General features: G+C 36.4%; 1 long non-coding RNA gene across 1 annotated transcript; it reads right to left on the reverse strand.

Moving 5' to 3' along the window:
• Positions 1–470: 470 nt before the first annotated feature.
• LOC139362187 (uncharacterized) lies at positions 471–26,475 on the reverse strand. The gene is made up of 3 exons (XR_011620564.1): positions 26,284–26,475; positions 12,200–12,416; positions 471–656 (listed from the first exon to the last, which is right to left on the reverse strand). It is a non-coding gene; the product is annotated as an uncharacterized lncRNA (long non-coding RNA).
• Positions 26,476–27,025: the final 550 nt, after the last annotated feature.

Below are 27,025 nucleotides of genomic sequence, written 5' to 3' on the forward strand. Positions count from 1 at the left end.
TGTAAGTCTCTAAGGACTTGCTTTATGAATCTGGGTGCTCCTGTATTGGGTGCATATATATTTAGGATAGTTAGCTCTTCCTGTTGAATTGATCCCTTTACCATTATGTAATGGCCTTCTTTGTCTCTTTTGATCTTTGATGGCTTAAAGTCTGTTTTATCAGAGACTAGTATTGCAACCCCTGCTTTTTTTTTGTTCTCCATTTGCTTGGTAGATCTTCCTCCATCCCTTTATTTTGAGCCTATGTATGTCTCTGCATGTGAGATGGGTCTCCTGAATACAGCAGACTGATGGGTCTTGACTCTTGATCCAGTTTGCCAGTCTGTGTCTTTTAATTGGAGCATTTAGTCCATTTACATTTAAGATTAATATTGTTATGTGTGAACTTGATCCTGTAATTATGATATTAACTGGTTATTTTGCTCGTTAGTTGATGCAGTTTCTTCCTAGCCTCGATGGTCTTTACATTTTGGCATGTTTTTGCAATGGCTGGTACCGGTTGTTCCTTTACATGTTTAGTGCTTCCTTCAGGGTCTCTTGTAAGGCAGGCCTGGTGGTGACAAAATCTCTAAGCATTTGCTTATCTGTAAAGGATTTTATTTCTCCTTCACTTATGAAACTTAGTTTGGCTGGATATGAAATTCTGATACCAAAGCCTGGAAGAGACACAACAAAAAAAGAGAATTTTAGACCAATATCCCTGATGAACATCGATGCAAAAATCCTCAATAAAATACTGGCAAACTGGATCCAGCAGCACATCAAAAAGCTTATCCACCATGATCAAGTGGGCTTCATCCCTGGGATGCGAGGCTGGTTCAACATTCGCAAATCAATAAACGTAATCCAGCATATAAACAGAACCAAAGACAAAAACCACATGATTATCTCAATAGATGCAGAAAAGGCCTTTGACAAAATTCAACAGCCCTTCATGCTAAAAACGCTCAATAAATTCAGTGTTGATGGAACGTATCTCAAAATAATAAGAGCTATTTATGACAAACTCACAGCCAATATCATACTGAATTGGCAAAAACTGGAAAAATTCCCTTTGAAAACTGGCACAAGACAGGGATGCCCTCTCTCACCACTCCTATTCAACATAGTGTTGGAAGTTCTGGCTAGGGCAATCAGGCAAGAGAAAGAAATCAAGGGTATTCAGTTAGGAAAAGAAGAAGTCAAATTGTCCCTGTTTGCAGATGACATGATTGTATATTTAGAAAACCCCATTGTCTCAGCCCAAAATCTCCTTAAGCTGATAAGCAACTTCAGCAAAGTCTCAGGATACAAAATTAATGTGCAAAAATCACAAGCATTCTTATACACCAAGAACAGACAAACAGAGAGCCAAATCATGAATGAACTTCCATTCACAATTGCTTCAAAGAGAATAAAATACCTAGGAATCCAACTTACAAGGGAAGTAAAGGACCTCTTCAAGGAGAACTACAAACCACTGCTCAGTGAAATAAAAGAGGACACAAACAAATGGAAGAACATACCATGCTCATGGATAGGAAGAATCAATATCGTGAAAATGGCCATACTGCCCAAGGTAATTTATAGATTCTATGCCATCCCCATCAAGCTACCAATGAGTTTCCTCACAGAATTGGAAAAAAACTGCTTTAAAGTTCATATGGAACCAAGAAAGAGCCCGCATTGCCAAGACAATCCTAAGTCAAAAGAACAAAGCTGGAGGCATCACGCTACCTGACTTCAAACTATACTACAAGGCTACAGTAACCAAAACAGCATGGTACTGGTACCAAAACAGAGATATAGATCAATGGAACAGAACAGAGTCCTCAGAAATAATACCACACATCTATAGCCATCTGATCTTTGACAAACCTGAGAAAAACAAGAAATGGGGAAAGGATTCCCTATTTAATAAATGGTGCTGGGAAAATTGGCTAGCCATAAGTAGAAACCTGAAACTGGATCCTTTCCTTACTCCTAATATGAAAATTAATTCAAGATGGATTAGAGACTTAGATATTAGACCTAATACCATAAAAACCCTCGAAGAAAACCTAGGTAATACCATTCAGGACATAGGCATGGGCAAGGAATTCATGTCTAAAACACCAAAAGCAACAGCAACAAAAGCCAAAATTGACAAATGGGATCTAATTAAACTAAAGAGCTTCTGTACAGCAAAAGAAACTACCATCAGAGTGAACAGGCAACCTACAGAATGGGAGAAAATTTTTGCAACCTACTCATCAGACAAAGGGCTAATATCCAGAACCTACAAAGAACTCAAACAAATTTACAAGAAAAAAACAAACAACCCCATCAAAAAGTGGGCAAAGGATATGAACAGACAGTTCTCAAAAGAAGACATTCATACAGCCAACAGACACATGCAAAAATGCTCATCATCACTGGCCATCAGAGAAATGCAAATCAAAACCACAATGAGATACCATCTCACACCAGTTAGAATGGCGATCATTAAAAAGTCAGGAAACAACAGGTGCTGGAGAGGATGTGGAGAAATAGGAACACTTTTACACTGTTGGTGGGATTGTAAACTAGTTCAACCATTATGGAAAACAGTATGGCGATTCCTCAAGGATCTAGAACTAGAAGTACCATATGACCCAGCCATCCCATTACTGGGTATATACCCAAAGGATTATAAATCATGCTGCTATAAAGACACATGCACATGTATGTTTATTGCGGCACTATTCACAATAACAAAGACTTGGAATCAACCCAAATGTCCATCAGTGACAGACTGGATTAAGAAAATGTGGCACATATACACCATGGAATACTATGCAGCCATAAAAAAGGATGAGTTTGTGTCCTTTGTAGGGACATGGATGCAGCTGGAAACCATCATTCTCAGCAAACTATCGCAAGAACAGAAAACCAAACACTGCATGTTCTCACTCATAGGTGGGAACTGAACAATGAGATCACTTAGACTCAGGAAGGGGAACATCACACACCGGGGCCTATCACGGGGAGGTGGGAAGGGCGAGGGATTGCATTGGGAGTTATACCTGATGTAAATGACGAGTTGATGGGTGCTGATGAGTTGATGGGTGCAGCACACCAACATGGCACAAGTATACATATATAACAAACCTGCACGTTATGCACATGTACCCTAGAAGTTAAAGTATAATAATAAAAAGAAAAATAAAAAAAAATCAAAAATAAAAAAATAAAAAAAAGAAAGTCACATTTATATTGAGACTCAAAGAATAGATAGATAGATAGATAGATAGATAGATAGATAGATAGACAGACAAACAGGAAGACAGACAGATAGATAGAAGGTCATGGCCAAGCAGAGAGTAGAGAGAAAATACCTCAGTTAGTAGAAAGAGTAAATGCATGACTGTGTAATAAATGCCATTGCAAAGAGAATTGATATCTGCCAAATTTAGAGATCTTTACTTTTTATTTTTAATTTTTGTGGGTATAAAGTAGATATACAATATATATTGGGTACATGAGTTTGTTAGAGGCATGCAATGTAAAATAATCACGTCATGGAGAATGAGGTATTCATTCCTTCAGGCATTTATCTTTCGTGTTACAAACAACTATTTATAATCTTTTGATTATTTTTAAATGTACAAGTAAGTTGTTATTGGCTATGGTGACCCTGTTCTTCTATAAAATTAGTACAAGCACTATGGAGAATAGTTTGGAGGTTCCCCAAAAAGTAAAAAATAGAGCTACCATACGATCCAGCAACTCCACTATTGGTTATATACCCAAAAGAAAGAAAATCAGTAGTATATTGAAGAGACACCTGCACTCTCATGTTTGTTGCAGCATTGTTTACAATAGTGAAGATTTGGAAGCAACCTAAGTGTCTATCAACAGATGACTGGATACAGAAAATGTGTTAAATAGAAATGCTTTATCACACAAACCATAAAGAGTAGAGATCGTGAACTTTTTTCTCTTTTTTTTTGGCACAACTAGAAAAAGATTTACAGATTTGGTTGAATATTGTCGAATGATTCTGGTTGTCACTGTGATTTTGGTGGAGAAAATGACTGGATGTAGGAGACCAATTAAGACACTCTTGCAGTACTTCACAACTGAGAGGATGAAGTCTAACCAGAGAAGCAGGGATGTGTTAAAGAACTATCTTAAATAGAAGGAAAGAGAAAAATAAAACAAAAACTGGTTGACTTATTAAGAGAAATAAATAAGAAACAAAAAGTAAAAGATGACTTGTTCAGTGAATTAGTACTGGTTTAATTAACCAAAATGCTAAATAAATAAAGACAGATCTTATGGACAAAGTGAGATGAAAACATAGAATTATTTATTTGCAATGCCTACAGTTTATCTAAACAAAAGTTTCTAAAAAGGTATTGTAAATATAAAATGGAGCTCAGAAGATAGGTTGAGGTTAGATATCATTGTTATATCTTGCTATGATTATAGTAAGATTTGCAGCTGAAGCTGAAGATATCAGGCAAATAGATCACAACATATGTTTAACTAACTTATGCTGTATTTACTGTTTTGGGTCAAATTCAGTTTTGATAAATCAAATGGTTTATGTTATCTTGTTCAGATAATACAATGTTGTAAGCTAGAAGACCATAGTTTGAGGAGTAGGCCAGATTTTTAAATTTTCTTTATATCAGTTTCCCACTTTATAGAATTATTTATAACAATATTTGTTTTACTGACTGACTAAAATTTTCAAGAATGTTTAAATTTAAAAAAATGTATGGAAGAGATGCATTGTAAATTTAAAATACAAATATACTAAAAATAAAAAGATGAAAAATGTATACAAACCATAAGCATGCAAAAGCTGGAGAGGCTATGTAAATATTAGCCAAAATAAATTAAAGAGAAACAGTTTACTGTAAATAAATAAGGATGTTGCATAATAATAAAATGATCAATTATTCATGAAGACATTACAATCCTATATACACAAAAAAACTTAAAGAGAAATTTAGATAAATCCACAATCATAGAGGAAGATTTTAATACTCAATTCTCATCAATTACTAGAACAAGAAAATATTGACATATCAGGAAGGACACAGAAAACATGACCACATTATCAATTACCTTGAATTATTTGACATTTAGAGAACAATACCTTGCCCCAAAATGGCAGAACACACATTATGTTTAAATACCCATAAATTGATCACCAAATTAAATCATATGTTTGGCCATAAAGTAAGCATCAATAACTTAAAAAGAATAAAATCATTCAGAATATGTTCTTGGAAAAATTAAAATAAAATTAAGTAATAAAATTATTAAAAATCAGTAATATATGTAATACCACTCATGATTATTTCATAATTAAGTAACACGCTTCTAAATGACCCACAAGTGAAAGAAGAAATCACAAAAGATGTGACAATATTGTGAATGAGATAATAATAAAACACAATATACCAAAATATGTAGTGTGTGGTTTTAGAAAATAAGGAAGATTTAAAATCAGTGTAATGAGTATTCATCTTAAGAAGTGGGAAAAGAAAGAGTGGATAAAACCAAAAGGAAAGAGAAAAAAGTAATAAAGAGAGTAAATTAATGAAATATGAGTAAGAAAAAATAAAGAAACTTAACAAAGTTTAAAATTAGTTATTTGAAATGATAAATAAAATTGAAAACACACTAGTGGGATTAATCAAGAAGGGAAATGTGCACACAAACAAATTACCAGTAGTAGGAATGAAAGACAGCTTATCTCTACAGATCCTATAGATACTAAGTATATAATAAAAAAAGTTAGGAAGATCTTTGGTCAAGAAATTCGACAACATAAATGAAATGAACAAAGTCATCAAAAAACACCTTTCAAGACTGATAAGAAATAGAAAATGTAAAGAGTTTTATAGACTTATTAAAGAGATCAATTTTATATATTATAAAAAATAATATTCCCCTAAATAAAATCTAGATTCAGATGGGTCCACTGGTATTTTCTACCAAACATTTAAGAAAGAAATAATAACAAATGTATACAAACTCTTTTGGAAAACATAGGAAGAGGAAACATATCCAAAACTGTTTTATGAGACCTACTTAGCCCTGTTACCAAAACTTGCAAAGATGCTAGAGGCATTAAAAAAAATAGAGTCCATTACCCCTCATACACAAAAGTGACAAAAATTCTTAACAGTAGTAAATATAATTCAGCAATATATAGATGGGATTTATAGATTTATTATAAATTTCATTTTATAATAGTATGATTATATACTATAATATATATACTCTATATTATATACTACACATATTATATACTATAATATATACTATATATAATATAAATATATACTATACTTATATAATATAATATATAATATTATAAAATATATAGATTTATTATGAGCAAGTAGCTTATATCCCAGCATGCAAGGTTGGTTTAATAGGCATAAATCACCAGTGTAATTTACCATGTTAAGAGAATAAAGGAAAACATAACTCAATAAATGCAGTAAAACACATTAATCAAACTGAAACCAAAATACATTTCCTCAACCTGACAGAAAGCATTTACAAAAAGAATACCTATGGGAAATTATACTTAATAGTAAACTAATGTATGTGTTTCCCCTAAGATTGAGAATAAGAGAAAAATGTTGATTTTCAGCTGGAAAAAAATGGAGAGAGGAACTATGGTTGTAGACTGGAAAACTATTATTAAGATAAGAGTTCCATGCTTGATCTATAGATTCAACTTAATGCCAACCAATATTCTAATAGGCTCTTTTGTAAAAATTTAACAATTGATTTTAAGTTAATACAGAAAAGCAAAAGATCTTAAATAACCAAAACAATTTTTAAAAATAAGAACAAAATTGGAAGAACTTCACTACCTGATTTCAATACTTCCTGTAAGTCTGTATTAATCATGCATGAAAAACAGACAAAGTGATTACTGGAGCAGAAGGGAGAGTTATAAGACTTATTTATTTATTTATTTATTTTTTTTTTTGAAACAGAGTTTCACTCTGCCAGGCTGGAGTGTAATGGCCCAATCTCTGCTCACGGCAACATCCCCCTCCCAGGTTCAAGTGATTCTCCTACCTCAGTTTCCCAAGTAAGTGGGATTACAGGCTCGCACCACCACACCTGACTAATTTTGTATTTTTTAGTAGAGACAGGGTTTCTCCATGTTGGTCAGGCTAGTTGTGAACTCCCAACCTTAGGTGATCTGCCCTCCTTGGCCTCCCAAAGTGCTGGAATTATAGGCGTGAGCCACCACTCCTGGTCAAAATTTTTTAGCAAAGGTAGCAAAACAAATCAATTGGGGAAAAATCGTGTTTTCAACAAAGCGTGCTGGAATGTTTAGCTAACATATAGAAAAATACAGATTTCAACACTTACTGTACACCATACTGAAAAAATAAATTCAGATTGATTATAGACCTAAATTTAAAAGCAAAAACTGTTACGCCTTTTGAAAAAAAACATAAAAATGCTTCATCAACTTAGAGTAGGTGCAGTTTCATTCAAAAATGGAACGGAAAGCACTAACCATAAGAGAAAAAAAGTAAGCTGTATTACATCAAAACTAAAACTCCTGCTAGGCAAAACTAATCATTAATTACAGGAAAAAGCAAGTCATAGACTCGTAAGACATATTTTCAGTGCCTATATCAGACAAAGTCTTGTATCTTGAATATAGAGAAGACTCCTACAAACTATTTTTAAAAAATTTAAAAATGAGCAAAAAACTTTGTTCCAGTTGTCTATCCCTACGTAATGCGCCATCTCAAACTTAATGACTGAAAACAAAAGCAATCATTTATTTTGTTCACAAATTTGCAATTTGGGCAAGGCTCCAAGGGGGCAGCATGTATCTACTTAATGCAGCAATGGCTCAGATAACATGAAAGCATTAATAGACAATAACTCAGTGCCTGGGGGTATTGCCCGTTTACATGTCCGGAAATTGTTTCTGGAAAGAGACGGGAACCTCATCAGAGGCTATTGTCCATAACACATCACACACGGCCTGTCCGCAGGGGTGCTTGGTTCCTTGCAGCAGAGTAGTTGGGTTCTAAGGGTAAGCATTCAAAGAGAAAATAGAAGTGGAAGAAGCTGCAGGCTATTAAGTCTAGGGTCATAAACTGGCTCAATATTTCTTCTGCTGTAATGGATTAGCGAACCAATTACAAAGCTTAAATTCAATGGAACAGGCTGTAGAACCTGTATCTTAATGGAACAAGTGTAAAATAATTTGGGGGCTATGTTTTAAAAGTGCCACAGTTCACCTTCTGGCCACATATTATTTATATTCTTTTCCCATCTGAAATACACTCACCTCCTTCTAAAACCTTCAAAAATCTCATCCATTACATCATCAGGCTGAATTTTGAAGTCCAGAATCTTGTCATCTAAACCATATACCAGTGCAGACAAGATGGATTGTTTTATATTCTTAACATGATTCCTTTCAATATAAAGCCATATGAACTAAAGAAACAAGGTATATGCCCCCCCTCCCATATCCAGCAAGTACTAGTGAAAAAGGCATACTTAACTGCTTTAGACAGATTCAAAAGGAGGGAAGCAGGGAATAGGTCACAGACATCAGTCAGTGGTCAATATCAATTCTGAAAACCATCTTGGTACAAGTTGCCACTTTCTTGATCAGGATCAAGTACTGCCTCCTTAAAATAATACTCTGTAGCTCATGAATTCATACTTTTTTTTTTTTTTGAAAGATTCTATGGGCCAGTTGTGGTGGCTCACGCTTGTAATCCCAGAACTTTGAGAGGCTGAGGTGGGAGGATTGCTTGAGCCCAGGAGTTCAAGACCAGTCTGGACAACAGAGTGAGATCCCATCTCCACAAAGTAAAAAGAAAAATAAAATATTAACCAGGAATAGTGGTGTGCACCCGTAGTCCCAGCCACTCACCAAGCTGAAGTGGCAAGATCACTTGATCTCAGGAAATCGCAGTGAGTCATATTTGTGCCACTGCATTCCAGCCTGGGTGACAGAGCGAGACCCTATCAAACAAACAAACAAAAAAACAAAAAAAGAGAAAGGTTCTATAAACTATCATCTTCCTGATATCTTAAATTACCGCAGAAGTAACAAAATGGCTCTTAAGTTACTGCACTGGATTTGATCTTTTCCCTAAAAATTTTGTTACTTCTGCCATCTGGAGAGTCAGGGAATAAGAAACAGGTTTCTTTCCAAATCTAGCAAGTCTTGGTTCCTATACATTTCATCTTTGATTCCTCTCTCTCTTTTTGCATTTTATCATAAACAACAAGAATATATCAGGTGGCCCTTTTAATATTCTGCCTGGAAATCTCTACCTATACGATGAATCAGCAGACCATGCTCTGTGGGACAGTGTCTGTCACAGTTTGTTTTGTGTTGCTATAAAAAATACCTAAGACTGGGTAATTTATAAAGAAAAGAGGTTTATTTATTTCATAGTTCTGCAGGCTGAGACGTTTATGGCATGGCTTTGGCTTCCGGCAAGGACTTTTGTGCTTTGTCACAACAGGGTGGATAAGATCAAAGGGAAAGTGGAATCATGCAAAAAGGAGACAATCGTGAGCAGTATCCTGGCTTTACAACAACCCATTCTTTCAGGAGATAATCCATTCCCAAGAGCAAGATCTTACTCGCCACCAAGAGAACAGCACCCAGTTATTCATTAGGCATCTGCCCCCATAACACAAACGCCCCTCACTAGGATCCACCTCCCAATACTGCCACACTGGGCATCAAATTTCAACATGGGTTTTTCCAGGGACAAACAAATCATGTCTAAACCATAGTTGCATCCATTCTTGTAAATAAAGTTTTATTATAACATATTCCTGCCCATTTATTTATGTATGTTCTATATCTTTTTCATGCTACAATGGCATAGTTCAGAAGTTGTAACAGAAGCCCTATAGTCTCCAAGCTTGAAATATGTACTATCCAGCCCTTTAAGAAAACGCTTGCTGCTGACTCTTGATGAACTGATATGGAGTTCATTTAGTACTTTGATAAATTTGACAAATTTCCTATTTTTCTCATTACCTCAGATGCCAGTGTGGTCACACATCTCTCTATTACAACAGTCCCCTTTGCTGCAGGTTCCAATTTCATTACATTAGATGCTCCGTTGGCAGCCTTCCAAGTTTTCTTAGGCTGCTGCTTAAAGGCCTTCGAATTTCACTAACATTGTTTTTTTTTTTCTCATCATTTAGTCACAAAGCCAATTTTTGTTATGAAACAACCAAAATCTGTTCTGTACTGATGCTGTATAAAAAAATCACCCCATAAATAAGTGACTCAACACAACAACAATCATTTATTTTGCTCATGAATCTACAATCTGGATAAAGCTCAGTGGGGAAAACTTGTCTCTGCTTCACTTGGTACCAGCTAAGGCAGTTCAGATGGGGCTAAAAGATCCACTTCTAGGATAGTGCACTCACATCTTGCAAGTTGGTGTTGGCTGTAGGTTCCTATCCAGCTGGACCCCTGCACGAAGTGGCACAGGTTTTCAAACTGCATAATAACTGGCTCTCAAGAGAGACATTCCCACAGAACTAGGTGAAGCACATCACCTTTTAGAATCTAGCCTCTGAAGTCATCTAGTAAAACTTCCACCATAAGCTATCATCCAAGGCAGTAGCAAGATTGCCCTCCTTTTTTTCAGATAAAGTGACACACTCCCAACCACCTAATGGTAGGAATGTCAAGAATGCATTATAGATTGGGCGCAGTGGCTCATGCTTGTAATCCCAGCACTTTGGGTGGCCGAGACAGGTGGGTCACGAGGTCAGGAGCTCGAGACCAGCCTGGCCAACACAGTGAAACCCCATCTCTGCTAAAAATACAAAAGAAAGAAAAATTAGCTGGGCATAGCGGTGGGCACCTGTAATCTCAGCTACTGGGGAGGCTGAGGCAGGAGAATTGCTTGAACCCGGGAGGCACAGGTGGCAGCAAGTCAAGATTGCGCCATTGCACTCCAGCCCGGGCGACAAAGCTAGACTCCATCCCTGCCCCGAAAAAAAAAAAAGAATAGAAGTATGTGTTAGATTGGGAGATATCATTGTACCTATTTTCATTATTATTTTGGCAAATACATCTGCCACAAACTTGAACAGATTCTTCACTAAAGAAGATATACAGATAAGGAACAAGCACACACACAAAGGTGTTTGGCATTATTCATAAGCAGTGAAATGCACCATTTCACAAACTTACCATTTCATAGCCATTTCACATAGTTAAAATTAAAGAGACTGATAACACCACACTAAATGCTAGCAAGGATGTGGAGCAATTGAAATTCTAGCAAGCATGTGGAGCTGGTGAGAGCATAACATGGTACAACGGCTTTGGAAAACTAGTAATTTCTCAGAAAGTTAACAGTAATTTCTACACCTAGATATTTACCTAAGAGAAATGAAGCACTGCCCACAAAAGGCTTGTATAAGTATATTTTTTTATAGCTGCTTTATTCATAATACCAAAAAGCTGGAAACAACCCAAACGTCCATCAACAGGAGAATGAACAAATTGTGGTATATTCATACTACACTAGTCACTAGTAAGTAGCAAATTATTGATATGTACAATAATATAAGGTTAATCACAAAAGCAGTACGTCAAGGAAAAGGATCTAGACACAAAAAAGTTTATAATGTTTGGTTCTGTTTGTATTAAGTTCAGGAACAAGTAAAACTATCTATAGTGATAGAAATTAAAACAGCAGTTGCACAGGGACTAAAAATTAATTTGAGAGGATAAGAGAGAGATTTCTGGGGTGATGAGCATGTTTTATGCTTTGATCAGAGTACCAATTATCTGATGGACACATTCTTCAAAAGTTATGCATTTTATTACATGTAAATTTTACCTCATTAAAACAGTATTAAAATGCATTAATTTGTACACACATTTGTGTGTTTCAATATTTGTGTTACAGTGAAAAACACTTTAAAGAAAATGTGAGATTGAAAATTGAGATTTCTTAAGAAAAAAAATGTTCCATGGCATCTGTACTGCCTGTGACCTTGACAACCTCTAACCCTGTTTACAGAGATATGTGGAAGCTCTTGGGTTATTCTTGGCTCTTTTGTATGACTTGAAGCTGCTTTGAACACCTACTCTCTGAACTCTGAACCCAGTTCTTCAACACCAAGTACATCCCTTGACACAAAAATCGCAGTTCACTAGCATGCCACTTTTCAAACTTTAATGTACCTGAGAATTGTATCAAATTATGGATTCTGACTCAGGAATCTGGGGTGGGATCTGAGAGTCTGTACTTCTAACAGCTGCCAGGTGATGCTGCAGTTGTTGGTCCATGATGGACTGCGTTTGGAGTTGCAAAACTCTGGCGCACACTGACGAGGCTTTCATCTCTCACTGTTGCTGTCCTGTGCTGTCTCAGGCAATAATCTTACCCAATTTCTGGCACCTAAAGGAAAAATTATGTTACCACCCACGAGACCACAAGTCCAACAGAAGAGGGTTATTTAACCACTGTCCACACGGAAAGTATGTATTTCATTTCTCTGGGGAATAAACTTTTCTACTTCCGTTAATTTTCCAAATAACTGAAATTTACTCTAATATATATTTAATATTATTTTTCTGCATCTAAGTCTTTGGAAGACTCACTGTGCCTCCCTGAAAGCTTAAACAAAGAGTACTAAGAATGATGGAATCTTATGTTGTTAACTCAGGGACATTATTAGGCTGTAAAGCAGGAATGCCCTCTGGAGTGATTGAGATCGGTTTATCCCTGCCTAAACAGATCCTAGACTGCAGTGCTTTCTGCGCTTTTGTGTGCTTTTGGAAATTGTTGTTTTCTTAATTCCCCGACAGACTCTCATCTGTTAGTTCTTACTAGACCTCAGCCTGCCCGGCTTTAACAGGCATCATTCGCTCTTCTAATTGCCATTTCAATTCAATTAAACAAATTTAAAATGAATAACCAAGCAATGGTTCATACATTTGTTTAGAACAAAAGTGAAAAGACTGAAAGAGTCCATAGAGTTTCCTGCTTTAGGAATATGTAGGAGCTTTAGTGTCTAACTTTCATTAATTTGGTTAACTTAGTGGCAATGTTTCTTTTTTTTATTACAGGATATGTTATACAATAATGTTTGTCCATGTTTGGTTTATTAATGGCTTACAATGAAATCAGCTGTGGTGCTTATTAAAATGTAAAATTCTAGGGCCTTAGCTTTACAGATGCTCATACATTAAACCTGGGGGATTCTGCATTTAGCAAACACTTCAGGAGTTCCTGTGCTCAGAAAATTTGAAAAAAAAAACAAAACAAAAACGAAACACTGCTCCTGTGTGCATGCCGTTAACCTGTTGAAGATCATGCGAGTTTCCTTAAGTTCTCATAAGAATTTCTCCTTTATCTTTGGTCTTCTCAATTATAGCTAAGTCTAACTTTCTATGCTGCACTAGAAAACTTGTTTGTCTCAATTAGGAAGCTTCTTATCACTTAATGACTCAAACTTTTCCATTTCTTGGGAATGGAAAATTAGATGGAAATGTACTGACTAACACATCAGGACTCCAAATCTGGTCTGTTGACCCTCCAAACTTAAACGCTGCCTGAATAGAACATCTAAAGCTGCAAATTCACATATTTCTCAACAAATAACAAATTTTTTTCAAAGTTAAAAAAAAACAGATATATAAGTTAAGGTCTGAATTTCTGTTCATGCTGTTGATACAAAAACAATTTCCTTTATTCAAAATATATCTCATAGATATAACAATTAATAATGCCCATCTGAATTTTTAAAATCCCTCTAAAAGTGGCTTATCATTAGTTTTTGTCTGTCTAAAGATTCATAAGACATAAAAAGAAGTCCAAGCTTTTGTCTAAGGTAGAACACAAGGCAGAAAAGACATGTCTAGAACAAATTCTGGTATAAAAAACACCCCACCTCGTATCTGTACTCTAGCAAATGAGAAATATAAAAGCAGAAAACTACATATTCCTGGTCACTACCTTCAACCTAGTGTCTTGTATTGCCTAGATATCTTAGCATATATTACCAGGAACCTGGCTCTCCCACTCTCCCCAATTATTCACTCATTCAGCAAGTATTTACTAAGGTAGTATGAGCCAGGCATTATACTAGCTGCTAAGGATATCACACTGAAAAAAAAAAAAAAAAAAAAAAAGATTAGAAACTCTTTCCTTGAGGAACTTTAAATTCTAGTGGGAAAGACAGACAATAAGACAAAAAATTAAAGTATTTATGATACATAATTATAAGTGCTGAGAAGAAAATAGTATAGAAGGGAAGGAGATAGAAAATATTGGTAGGGCAGTTGAGTGTGGCCAGGAAAGGCTTCTCTAAGAGGCAACTTTTGAGCAAACCTGAAAAAGCTGTAGAAACCAGCCTCCTGGGCATCTTGAGGAAGAGTCCTCTATCCCAGGCAGAGGAAGTAGTAGGTGCAACAGCACTGAGATCATGACCAGTGTTTTCATGGAAGTTTGGATCTGAGTGAACAAGGGGAAGAAAAGTAGATGAGCTCAACGAGGAGACAGATAGGGGCAGGATTGAATAATGTAGTGCCGTGCAGGTCTTAATAAGAATTGTTTGGTTCTTACTAAGTAAGATGGAAAGTCATTGGTTTGTCTGAGTACAGTGATATGATCTGACTTATTTAACAGAATCAGTCTATTGCTGTGTTGACAATAGATTGGAGAAAGACAAAGGCAGAAGCAATATGAATGGGTGGCAGGATATTACAAGAACTTAGGCTATCCACGAAATGATTTCCAATTTTTCATACTGTTGCCAAATTCCCAAAACGCCCTTCTTCCAGTCACTCTTCACTGCTGATGGAGTCCACCACAGACTGTGAACATCTTCAAATCTGCAACTGCATTCAACCTCTCTTCCTTTCCTCTTATCACGATAGAAGAAATTATCCTCTTTAATGAAAGATAGGCAGTAAAATACACTGAGTGAGAATATTGGCCCTAGAAATAGAAGGCTCTAGAAATAGAATAGATGTATAATAATTTCTCTTCCACCTAAATTGTGTGACTTGAGAAAATTCCTTAGAAGTTCTGTGTCTCAGTTTCTTCACCCGCAACATGAAAAAAATGGTAAGAATTACTTCAAAAGATGGTGTGAGGATAAAAATGAAAAAAAAAAATAAAAAAAAAAAACATTTCCATAATTGTGAAGAGATCCTGGAACATAATTAAAGCTCAGAAAAACTTTGTTTTACTTTCCACACGTGCTAGGGAGCCTGTCCCTCCTCCTTACTTGAAAACCTTACCCCAGTGATAATTCTCTCCTTCTCCTGCATCTTCAACATTTCCTCCTGACTAGATTCTTATCATCAGTAATTGGACATGCTCAGCTCTTCCCCTCCTTAAAAAAAAAAAATGGTTTCCTGAATCTACCCTTGTTTTACCTCAGGTTTGCTATAAACTAGAGAGCCTCATACCAAGATGAAAGTGTTGATGTCTTATTTAAGAGAGAAAAAAAATAAGAAAAGAAAGAATGTAAGGCAATACTAAATGAGGTGTTACCAAATAGCTACCTCTTTTCATGAAAACTCTAAAGTGTACATTGTTGTTCAACAGATGCAACTGCTTGACATTTGCAGTTTTTTCCAGGCAGGCTGCAAGAAGAAAATGTGACCCTAGTAGTCCTGGGAAGAAAGAAAGGTGAGGAAATCGATTTGCCTAACTCCCTCCTAGCTCTTGTTTTGTATGGGGCAGTGTGTAGCCCTCAAGGAGTTCACTTCTCCACTGTTTTGAATTTTGTGGTCTGGTACTTTTGGATGTCAGATTCCACAGTGGACTCTGTCAGTGTGGTTATGATTCCTCCAAACTCAGAAATGGCAAGAGAAGCCAAAAAATTCAGGGGTGCATCTGGTCAACTTGGCTGCATAAAACGTAGCCAAGAGGGAAGGCTTGGTGTTCCCAGGGCAAGTTGAACCCAGACGTGAACCTGCGTTGGTCAAACACAATTGGTTGTCCTGCACTGGGCCAATGGTCTGGGAGGCACGCGGTGCCACAGGAATATGAAGAGCCACATAGTATTTACAACTGATAGTACCTACAGCTGATACAGCCCTACAGCCTTCTCAGTTTTACTACTACCTCTTCAACTCTTTTCAAGCTTCTTGAAAGGATTGTCTACACGCTGATTCTTCATCTTTATATCCTATTAACTCTAAAATTTGATTCCCACACTAACTCTAACCCTTTATTCCATAGCTTCCAGTACAGTGATCAATGATCTTCATGGCCCTACATCCAATAACATTTTTTAATCCCATCTTATTTGACCTTTCAGAATCATTTGATGTAAATTGACAATTTTCTTCTCTAGGCAATCTCTGTCTTTGTCTTTCGAGACAGAAACTTCTGGTTTTCCTCCTATCTTTCTGGTTGCTGTTTTCATGTATTCTCCCACACTGTGATTTTTTAAGTGATAGGGATCCTCCAGGTTGGGTTTAATCTCTCTTTACTCCTCTCTGTACATGTTCTTCTTTGATATCTTATCTATTTCATGGCTTTAACTACCATGTATAATCCAGAGCTGCCCCTCCTAAAATCTTTAACCTCATCTTCTCTTCTGAGCCCCATTCCATCTGTTGACAGCCTTTATTTTTATTTATTTATTTTTTTTGGCGACAGGTTCTCGTTCTGTCTCCCAGGCTGGAGTCCAGTGGCAGTGTGATCATAGCTTACTACAACTTTGACCTCCTTGGCCTCCCATCCCAGCCTCCCATCCCAGCCTCCTGAGATGCTGGCACCACAGGTGCACACCCCACATCTGAGTAATTTTTAAATAATTTTTTAAATAAATATAAGGTTTTGTAGGGTCTCGTAAACAGAGGGTTTAGCAGCCGATGTTGCCCAGGCTGGTCTAGAACTCTTGGGCTCAAGTGATTCTACCGCTTCAGCCTTCCAAAATGTTGGGATTACAGATGTGAGCTACCATGCTTGGCCTTGACAGACTATTTTTATTTAGTGTTTTTATAGACATCCCAAACTCAACATGCTCTAACGTTAATCCATATTCTACCCCACAAAGCAGCAACTCCTGTAGTTTCTTTTTTTCATAGACAACCCTGTAAATCATTTGATCATTCACACAAGACATTTGAGAATTATCTTTGACTCCCATCTGTGTCTAAATGTCCCAACTCCTAATCATGACTGATCCACTCCAAAAGAGTTTCCATGTCCCAGAAATCCTTTCTTCGTCTTTTCCTATACTTTCCAGATAAACTTCTCAAAAATGTTCTCTTATTCTTGAAATTACATTTCCTCAGGTTAGTCCCCAATCTTCTAATCATGCATCAACTGATCCCGTATGACTTTCACTCACGTCACCTGTTGGGAACAACCTGTCATCACACCACAACCTCCATGTGGCTAAATACAAACAGAAACTTAAAGTCTCATCTTACTTAGCCTTCTAATAGCATTCGATAGTATGGGTCTCTACACTCTTCTTGAGACATTTTCTTTCCTTTTCTCTGTCAAGAGATTTTAACCTCATCTTTTTGGATTTTCTTTTTGTCTGTGTAGTAGATTCCTCATTCTTTACCCAGCAATTAAATGTTGGGATCACTCTCAGCCCACCATATCTGCAGATTCCACTTCTGTGGATTCAACCAACCAAACCTGGAGTAAAAATATTCCACACATGCAAAATCAATATAAAGTAACAATACAATAATTTAAAATAATACAAATAAATAACGATACACTGTAACAATTATTTACCTAACATTTACACTGTACTAGGTATTATAAGCAATATAGAATCAAAGTACACAGGAGGATGTACATGAGTTATATGCAAATACTTTGCCTTTTTATATCAGAGACTCGAGCATCTGTGGATTTTGGTATCCATGGAACGGGACTTGTGATCAATTTTCTCTGAATACCAAAGGATGACTGTCTTTTACGCCCTTTCTCCCTGGGCAATTTTATCCATCCTGTTACTTTAAATGACAATGTATACGCAAGGTATACTAAACTCGCATCTCCAGCACATACTTTTCCACTTACTTTCAGATAGAATGCAGGTGTCTATTTGCATCTCTTCTTGAATAGCTCAGGAGAGAGCCTGAACCTCAACATCTGCAAAACCAAACTTATTTTTGTTCTTTACCACTGTAAATGACACTGCTATTCTTGGAATTTTGTATGTCACAAACTTAGCAACATTTCACCCTTCCTCAATCCTTAAGTGAATCCTTCACCAAGTGCTCTCAATATTACCTTCCAAGTTTCCCCCTAATTTATTCATTTCTCTTCATATCTACTACCTTCACTCTAGTTAAAGTTTTCTATCATTTTGTGCCGGGAATTTTTCAGTAACTTTTTTACTAGACTCCCACATTTGCTCTTACCTCGGTCAAATCCATTCTCAATACAGCAGACTGAGTGATCTTGTCAAAACGCAAATCTGTTCCTATGCTCTTATCATAGAGGCTTATATTCTTAACATAGCCCATAAACCCTTACCTCATCCTCCTCAACTTCCTTTGCAGCCTTATCTCACCCTGTGTGTCTGTCGTTGCACTCACTTTCCAGATACATTGGCCTCCGTTCTGTCCCTTGTGTCTTCTGTGTTACCTCTTGCCACAAGACCTTTGTAGGTTTTCTTCCTGTCTGGAGTGATCATCCCTGTTTCCTTTCAGCCCCGGTTCCTTTGACTTGTTAACTCTTAAGTATCCTTCAAATTGAAATGTAATTGTCACTTTTCCAGGAAAGCCCTGACGTATTTTCCTAACTGGATAAAATATTTCACTTATACAAATTCTACTAAATCAAATTTTCAAATAATATTTTATCATAGCATGTCATATCACATAGATGTTTAAAATGGACAATTGCTGTGCATACTTGATTAAGATCTTTTTCCAACCCCAGCCCAACCAATCTTCTCATGAATATTGCCAGCCTCATGAGAAGACCTTTGCTGGTGCTCACCATTTTCTCCCTAGTGCTTAGGACAATATTGAGCATACAATAGACAGTTAGTATATGCTGGATAAACAAATGAATGAAAGTATATGGAATATTCCTTAGGGGCTTCTCTCTTTTTGAAGATTTATGTATTACTGAAAACTCCAAAATATGGATGACTCGAATGCCCTCTACATAATCCCGGTGAATTTACTTTACTGGTTAAAAGCTGAGCTCCAAAGGTAGGTTGCCTGTATTCAAACTGGCTTTGCTACCTAATATATGTGTAACCTCTGCAAATTACTTAACCTTTCTAAGCTTCCGTTTCTGATAAATGAAGATAACTATACTATGACCCACAGTTTCTGTGAGGATGAGATGAAGACATGCAAGTAAGTAGCTCAGCACAGCCTGTCACAGAGAAACTGCTAATTAAATGGTAGCTGTTGTCATTACTGACCTGATTTCCTCATGTTTCCTTCCTTTTCTACTTATGGATCTTTGTGAGCTATTTGTATTCCATCTACTCAGTCAACTTGGTGGGAAATACATCTCTTACACCTTTCACAAGAAATCTAGGCCCATTAAACTTATTCTGGTTTTTGTAGTTTTACTGAAGATGTGTGTTTTCACAGAGAGTTGCCTAGGGTCCAACGTAGCCTACCCTCTCTTTGGCCTTTGTGGCACTTCTTCTCTTCTCTAAACCACCAGTCTATACTTAATTGCTTTCCCCAGACTCCCCCTGGGGAAAGACTGTGATTTACAGTCTAGTTTTCCTTCAGCAACTTCTCCCATAAGGAACAGCCTTGTTAGTTTCATCTGTTTACCTCTTTTAACTAAGGATTATGGTAAAAACAGCATTTCCCTTCTCACAACATCAGCGACTCACTCCCCTGCCTAGAAGACTTTTCTGAAATCTCTTGGCCCTTAATATAAAGTTCAAGAGAGCCTTTTACATGACCTGGCTCCTGCTAGTTTTTCTGATCTCATATTGTGCTACCACCCTCCTGCTCATTTTTCTGTAGCCACATGGCCTATTTTTCTCTGCCTTGAGTGCAATGAGATTTTGCTGTTTCAAGTCCTTCACAATTTCCCAACTCTCTCCCTTTGCCTATTTAAGACTCAATCATCCTCTCGGTCGGGATTTAATATCTATTCCTCAGAGAAGTCTCAATTACTAGAATTGAGTTCTCTTGTTGTATAGTTTCATTGCACAATATACATTTCTCTAATAACTTATCACAACTGTAATTAAATAATTTTAATAATTAAGTGTTTATAATTATATTTCTATATTTTAATTAAACAGATAATTGCATATTATTATTTAAATAAGAAAGGTATATGTCTTCCCTGTTCATTGATTCGTACTTACTTCCTTAAAGACCAGTTGATGAGGTCATAATGGGTATGCAACAGATATTTGCTGAATGAATGATGATTTAATCTTTGCATACTATTACATTTTTTGACTTTAGTTTTTCATAGCTTTCCCAAATTATTCAAAAGTCTGAAATCTATTTATTTTTTAAATTTATTTTTATTTTTAATTTTTGTGGGACAGACTAGGTATATATACTTATGGGGTACATTAGATATTTTGATACAGACATGCAATATGAAATGAACATGCCATGGAGAATGGGGTATCCATTCCCTCAAGCATTTGTCCTTTGAGTTACAAATAATATAATTGCATGCCTTAAGTTATTTAAAAATGTACAATTAAGTTATTATTGACTATAGTCACTCTGTTGTGCTATCAAATAATAGGTCTTATTCATTCTTTCTAACTGTCGTTTTGTATGTATTATTCATCCCCACCTCCCCGCAATCCCACCACTGTATTTCCCAGCTTCTAGGAACAATCTTTCTACTCTCTATGTTCATCAGTTCAATTATTTTGATTTTTAGACCCCACAAATAAGTGAGAACATGCAAGGTTTGTCTTTCTGTGTCAGGCTTGTTTCACTTAATAATCTCCAATTCCATCCATGTTGTTGCAAATGACTGGATCTCATTCTTTCTTATGACTGAATAATACTACATTGTATATATGTGCCACATTTTCTTTATCTTGTCATTTGTTGATGGACACTAAGGTTGCTTCCAAATCTTAGCTATTGTCAACAGTGCTACAACAAACTTAGGAGTGCAGGTATCTCTTTGATATATTTATTTCCTTTCTTTTGGGCATATATCAATAGTGGGATTGCTGGATAATATCATACCTCAATTTTTAGTTTTCTGAGGAACCTCCAAACTGTTCTCCATGGTAGTTGTACTAATTTACATTCCCATCACTGTAGTTTTTATATGCATTTCTCTGATGATCAGCTTTTCATATGTCTGTTTTCCATTTGTATGCCCTTTTTTGAGAAATGGCTCTTCAAATGTTTTGCCCATTTTTTAAAAATCAGATTACTATATTGTTTTTCCTACAGAGTTGTTTGAGCTCCTTATATATTCTGGTTATTAATCCTTTCTCAGATGGGTAGTTCGCAAATATTTTCTCCCATTTTGTGGCTTATTTATTCACTTTATTGATTGTTTACTTTGCTGTGCAGAAGTTTTTCAACTTGATATGATCCCATTTGTTCATTTTTGCCTTGGTTGGCTGTGCTTGTGGGGTGCTGCTTAAGAAGTTTTTTGTCCAGACCAATGACCTGGAGATTTTCCCCAATGTTTTCTTGTAGTAGTTTTATAGTTTGAGGTCTTAGATTTAACTCTTTAGTCCATTTTTATTTGATTTTGTAAATGGTGATAGAAAAAGGTCAAGTTTCATTCTTTGTATATGGATATCCAGTTTTCCCAGCATCATTTATTGAGGAGACAGTATTTTCCCCAGTGTATGTTCTTGGCACCTTCATCAAAAATGAGCTCACATTAGGTGTATGGATTTTTTTATGGGTTCTCTATTCTGTTCCGTCGGTCTACATGTCTATTTTTATGCCAGTACCATGCTGTTTTGGTTACTATAGCTCTGCAGTATAATTTGAAGTCAGGTAGTATGATTCCTCCAGTTTAGTTCTTTTGGCTTAGGATAGCTTTGGCTATTCTGGGTCTTCTGTGGTTTCATATAAATTTTAGGATTTTTTTTTCTATTTCTGTGAAGAATGTCATTGGTGTTTTTTACAGGGATTGCATTGAATTTGTAGATTGCTTTGAGTAGTATAGATACTTTAACAGTATTGATTTTTCTGATCCATGAACATGGAATATTTTTCCATTTTTTGGTGTCCTCTTCAATTTCTTTCGTTGGTATTTCACGGTTTTCATTATAGTTATCTTTCACTCCTTGATTAATTCCTAAGTATTTAATTTTATATGTGGCTATTGTAAATGGGATTACTTTGTTATTTCATTTTCACATTTGACACTGTTGGCATTTTAAAATGCTACTGATGTTTGTATGTTGATTTTGCATCCTGCAACTTTACTAAATTTGTTATCAGTTTTAATAGTTTTCTTGCAGATACTTTAGGTTTTCTCAAATATAAGATTATATTTGAGCCTCCTTGGTGCCCTACCCCTCTGTGGCCATGCTGGTACCGAAGGTGCTAGACAAAATTTCCTTTACTTTTCCCTCTGCTTTTCTCAAGCAGAATGAGTTTTACCCTGTAGCCAACCCAATTGGTAATGTGCTGAGTCTCACTGAAGCCAGCAAGTCTCAGAGGCTCATCCAAGGTCCTTGATATACTACCTGGGTATCCCTGATGGTTATTCAGGGCTCAAGAACTCTTCAATTAGCAGTTAAGGAATGCTGCAGGCACTGTATCCTTTCCTTCAAGGCTGTAGGCTCCTTTCTGGCCCAAGGTGTGTCTAGAAATGTCTTCTGAGAGCTAGAGGGCCTGAAACAGAGGCCTCATGACTTTTATCAGTCTCTTGTCTTGCTGTGGGTGAGCTGGTATCCAAGATGCAAGAAAAAGTACTCCCCACTCTTTCCTTTTCTCTCTTCAAGCAGAAGGAAGGGGTGTCTTTTGAAGCCATGAGCTGTGCAGCCTGGAGTTAGGCGAGGAGTGATGCCAGCACTCCCTTAGCTGCCCCAGCTGTTGTCTCAGTATGTCACATGCCCCGCCAGTCTCCTGTCTTCGGGCCTCGTTCAGCGCTAGGACTCAACTAAGAGTTGCAGTCCTTATGGCCTAGACTGCCTTTCAAGTTTACTTGAAGACAGAGAGTGCTGTAGCCCTCTGTGGCAAGGTTTGTAGGTACTCAAGTTCTAACTGCTGAGATTCATGATTCTCCTCTAGCTAGGGCTGGTTTAAATGTTTCCTCTGTAGGCAGGCTTCAGCCAAGTTTAGTGTGGTTTTCCTTTTTGCTCCAACAGCATGGCACTGAATTCAATGCCTCACAATTGCCATGTTATCCCCTCCCCTCCCAGTGCCCAGAGAAGCTCTCTGCACCATGCCACTGCTGTTGCCTTGGCTGGGGAAGGGGTGGCATTTGCAATTCAGGAGTTTTTTCCTATTTCTTCAGTCCATCTTTCAGCAATATGAAGTTATAAAACTAGGTTCTATGAGGGCTCATCTGATTTTTGGTTCTTATGAAGGTGTTTTATTTTCTGTGTTGATAGTTGTTAAATTGGTGGCTTTGTGGCAGGGGACGAGAGGGGGTGGGGAGGGGATGGTTGGTGGAGCCTTCTATTCTGCCATCTTGCTGCACCTCTCCATCTATTTCTTAAGTCTTGAGTTTAATTTGGGATGCTGAACTTGAACCCATTGCTATTATAGTCCTGCTGTCTATTGTTAGAGTGCTGGAGAGGGCATACGAGTGGACCAAGGGCAAAGAGACTGGTTCAGAGCCTGACACTGCTTAGCTTCTAAGACTTCAGTGTGAATATTGAACTAAATGAGAACTTTTCAAGTTTCTTTTAGAGAAGCTGAATGACTTCTCTTTGTTTTATAGATAGTGTACAAAAAAACAAAATCATCATTAGTTTTGTAGATTTACTTATATAATCTATTCATCTGATCAAGAGGTTTCTTTTTTATAGTTTTCCCAGAGAGAACTGAATATTTTTTTCCTGCATGGCTTTGCGTTGTTTTCCTAGTTAGCATCTGCAGCATAAATAATCAGAGACAACTTCTTAGGAATATAAGAGGAGCTTAAAGATTGTTCTCAGACACACAAAGTAGATAAACATTATTTAGAGACATAGGGGCTTGAGAAGTGTGTACTTTCCTAGTTGATTTGAAGTCAATAAAATAGAAGTATTTGCCTTTTTGAAGAAACAAGAAAATAAAACCCACTTCAGAATTTTCTTTGTGAGGGTGATTGATCTCCTATGTAAATTATAATGTTGTACGTTGAGAATGTCTGTTCTGTTCTCTAAAGCATGAAAAGACTAGACAGGTTCTGTATTTGTGTGTGCCTCTGTGTGTAAGAGAGAATGAAAGACTGAGAGGCAGAGACTTGATATGGTTTAATACTACTCTTTACAGTTTTGTTGACTTTTGTTCAGAGCCACATTAAATTTCATTTGAATATTTTAGACATTTTGAAATACTCTACTTAGCTCTCCTAGGAAGGACAAAAAAAAGAATTTATGGGGCCTGAAGCTTATAAAATGTGATGGTCATTTTTCACGGAAAAGACATAGGGTATAAAAATAATCATTCAGAACAGGAGAAAGTAGCACAGCAAATTGCATATATTAAATGCCCGCAAAGGTCATACAAACATCCTTCTCTAATTTATTTTCTACATGTTTTGGCTTTGTAATACTTGATCATTGCTTCACATGACAAAGAGTTTGTAAAACCATTTTCTACCACTTTTATAAAACCACTTTCTACGGGGAAAAGAGAAAGTCTTTCTCAAGATGGAGTAAACAAAATTTGAGTTACATTACACATAGTTGGAATGTTGAAACATACGACTTCATACACATGTATGCTTGTTTTTTGTACTACTAACAAGGAATAGAGGCAACATGATAAATTCTGTTTCTCATGAGTTTTATCAAAAATGAAAAAATTACACATTGCATTATATACTTGAATATATGACATTTTTAAGTATTTTCCTGATAAAAGAGAATAAAGGAAACCACGTGCTCTGGTATAAGTTGATGCAACCTGTGATTAGAAGAAGTATCCACAAACTAGCATATGACTCTATACATTTCAAACTTTTTTGGCTTCCACAGCCCATAGAATCCCAGTACCAACAACCATAAAACACATTTACATTACAATCAGAAAACTGGGCTTGCCCATTTACACACAAAGCAAGAGCTACCAGTGCAGTAAGAAGAAGACATGTCCCTGAAAACGCTAGTAGTACACTGTAACAGCTAGCCATAACTTAACAGACATAGATACTATATACCACATAATTATATACCACCAAATCCTAACTAAATTTCCCAACTCAATTTCCCTTTAGCCATATCCCCATAATATCCACTTCTTATGCTACCCAGCAGAAGAAGGGAGACAGTGGAGAAAGAGAAAGTAATCTTAACTGATTTCAGTTAAGGCATCTTCGTTTTGCAAATTTTACAGAAAAAAATAAAATATGACTCCATGAATACATTGCTAGGTCCCACCAGATGACCTCATAATGAGCAAATGCAAGTGAAAGACTCAAGCCTAAATTTCATGAGCTTTGTGGTAATTCTGTCTTTGCCCCCAGATCTGCCTCTGGTGAAGTCTCATCCATTGATGTATGTGTTTTTCTTGCAGAATGAACACTGGGAGAGGCCACTGGGGTAGAGAGGGAGTCTGGCTTCCATCAGAGTGAACTTCTTAAAAAGCCATTAGTCTGAGTCTCGTATTTTGTCTCCTAGATCTTTTGTCTCTTGGAAGGTCAAGGGGAAATGAATTTATACTTGGTTATAGCAGGTGCTTTTATTTTTCATTATGTTCATCATGAAAAAACTCATTGAAGGGGATGGACTCTGATATTCCTTTTTGGGAGTTTAGGTTATTTTCTGTGCACAAAATGATAGCTAGCATAAGAACATGTCTGAAAAAATGCAAAATAATATATTTCAGTAAGCTATGAGTCCTTTTCATATCCTCAATAATAATGTCTCCCTAATGTTTGTGTTTCTGTTCTATAGGTAATCCTTGTCCTCCAGACATCTCAGATTATTGTAATAATCAGTAAATAACTTCGTTCTGTAACACAACTACTAATGTCAGCCTCAAGGCTAGCTATGAACAAGTTTCCCAAAGCATGTATTTTCCCCAAAGCACATATTTTACTGCATCAATTCTGGGCTTAGCAAAATAGCCGTTTGTAGTTGGTGAGGCTTTGTTTTCTCTATCCAATAAAATGACCAAGCCAGCATATAAGCAAACAGAAATATTCCCTTTTCTTTTATCTTCATTGACATTTTGACACTTACCAATGAGCTAGAAAAGACGTATGCAGGGCAAGGCTGAAGTCCAACGGGGATGAACCTCCTTATTTTGGTTCAGATCTCAAATGTCCAACATGGGTTGAAATATCTTCAGGAAAATCATGTTGATTCTCATCAAGTGCAAAGTGTTTCATTCCCTTAGCTGTTGATTGACAAGTCTCAGGTTCTACATAGAATTCTCACCCAGTAAACTGTAGGGAAAACAAATAAAAGAAATGAAATACACACTTAGACACACACACACACACACACACACTCTATAGCTGTGCTTCCACAGCCTTAGCCTGCATAAGAATTATCTGAGTGAGCTTCTCAATAATATAAATTTTTGGACGAATTTTTTTAGATTTTGACTATCTAGTCCATACTTAAAACCTATGTTTATTCTTTAACAAGCATTGATGGTGATTTTTATGTTTGTGATTCAACGCCACACTTAGAAAATCACTCTGCTGCAGGATTTTCAAGCTTATATTTACAAACTATGTCTCTTTTGATGGCTATTACTCACTCAGTACATCAGCTTAGAGACCAATACATTAGCCATTCCTAACATATAGGCATTAAGTGTTTTCTTTCTTGCTTTCCACATCTAAAGTTCTTTCTAGTTTTATTTGTTTTTTGTTTGTTTGTTTGTTTGTTTTATTTCTAGTGTTACAATTCATTTAAATTTTTTAAAATACTGAAGTAAGATTTTTTCAGATGCTAACATTGAGTATTAGGATAA

The sequence above is a fragment of the Macaca nemestrina genome, chromosome 3, assembly GCF_043159975.1.
Source record: "Macaca nemestrina isolate mMacNem1 chromosome 3, mMacNem.hap1, whole genome shotgun sequence".
Classification (NCBI taxonomy): Eukaryota; Metazoa; Chordata; class Mammalia; order Primates; family Cercopithecidae; genus Macaca; species Macaca nemestrina.